This window comes from Meriones unguiculatus, chromosome 3, assembly GCF_030254825.1.
Source record: "Meriones unguiculatus strain TT.TT164.6M chromosome 3, Bangor_MerUng_6.1, whole genome shotgun sequence".
Classification (NCBI taxonomy): domain Eukaryota; kingdom Metazoa; phylum Chordata; class Mammalia; order Rodentia; family Muridae; genus Meriones; species Meriones unguiculatus.
This window is the reverse complement of record NC_083351.1, coordinates 86,996,269-86,997,891: the sequence shown is the minus strand read 5'-3', so window position 1 is coordinate 86,997,891 and position 1,623 is coordinate 86,996,269. Positions and strand designations below refer to the sequence as shown.

General features: G+C 38.4%; 1 pseudogene; it reads left to right on the top strand.

The window, feature by feature from the left end:
* LOC110544211 (olfactory receptor 4C15-like) lies at window positions 1-940 on the top strand (annotated as a pseudogene).
* Window positions 941-1,623: the final 683 nt, after the last annotated feature.

Below are 1,623 nucleotides of genomic sequence, written 5' to 3'. Positions count from 1 at the left end.
TTGAGCATCATGCAAAACCAGAGCTTTGTCAGTGAGTTCATACTGCTGGGGCTTTCTCAGAACCCAATAGTTGAGAAAATACTATTTGTTGTATTTTCATTGGTCTATATTGCAACTCTAGGGGGCAACATGGTAATTGTGGTGACCATCATCTATAGCCCTGCACTCCTGAGCTCCCCCATGTACTTCTTTTTGGCATTTCTGTCCTTCCTGGATGCATGTACTTCTTCTACTGTCACACCCAAGATGATTGTAGACTTCTTCTATGAAAGGAAGACCATTTCCTTTGAATGTTGTATGGCACAGTTGTTTACTAGGCACTTCTTTGCAGGAGTTGAGGTGATTGTCCTGACAGCTATGGTCTATGACCGCTATGTGGCCATTTGCAACCCTTTCACTACTCTTCTATCATGACCTGGAGGCTCTGTGGCACTCTTGTAGGGGTGGCCTGGACAGGAGGATTCTTACATTCTATCACACAAGTCATCTTCATTTTGCAATTGCCCTACTGTGGACCAAATTTTATTGATCATTTTATATGTGACTTATTCCCGTTACTGCAGCTTGGCTGCACTGACACACACATTTTTGTCATTTTGGTGTTTGCAAACAGTGGGTCTTTTTGCATCATTATCTTCTCCTTGTTGATTGTCTCCTATGGTGTCGTCCTCTTCTAAGAGGACATAGTTCTGAAGGACGAAGTAAAGCTCTTTCAACCTGTGGGTCCTATATTACTGTTATAATTTTGTTCTTTGTCCCATGCATACTAATATATGCACGGCCTTTATCTGCTTTTTCCTTTGAGAAAAACACACTCATATTTGCCTCTGTCCTGACACCGTTGCTCAATCCTATGGTTTACACATTCAGGAATAAAGAAATGAAGAATGCTATCAGAAAAATGTGTAGAAGATTGATAGTGGCTTCTGATAAATTTTAAAATAGTAGTACACTTCCTATGCTGGGGAGATAGTTCCTTGGGAAAGAGAACTCTCTGTACAAACAGGAAATCCTGTATCCCAGCACCCGTGTTTGAAGCCATGTACAGCAGGAAACCTTTTACCCAGTGCTAGTGAAGAAGAAACAGGTGTCTTTCAAAGGCCCAAAGGACTACTCATCTAGTAGAGAAACAGTGTGCTCAAGGTTCAGTGGTGACTTTTCTAAAAAAAAAAAAAATAATAGGTATAGGACTATAAATTGATACAAGCCCTCTTCTTTCTCTATATTTATGTGCACAGGCATAAAACCTTCCACCTCACAGGCACACAAATGTTTATATTACCCACACGTACACACAGAGACACAAATACAAAGAAACAGAAAAGTACACATAGAAAAGAATGTAAGCAACCGAGAAGCACTATTTACTTAATAAACTCTCAGTAATTTACTCGTCATACAGAAATGAATGACGCCATTTAATAGAGAGTGTATCAACTGATTAATAAATTTTGTCACTTGAAAATTAACGCCTGTACAATTTTATGTTCATCTAAATCTACTAAAATTATGCAATTTCCAAATATATTAGAAGAGGCTCAACTACTAGAATGGCAGGCATTAACCCTGTGTTTTGTTTTGTTTTGTTTTTTGCATGATGTTTTTTTTTTTAGTAGTTACATT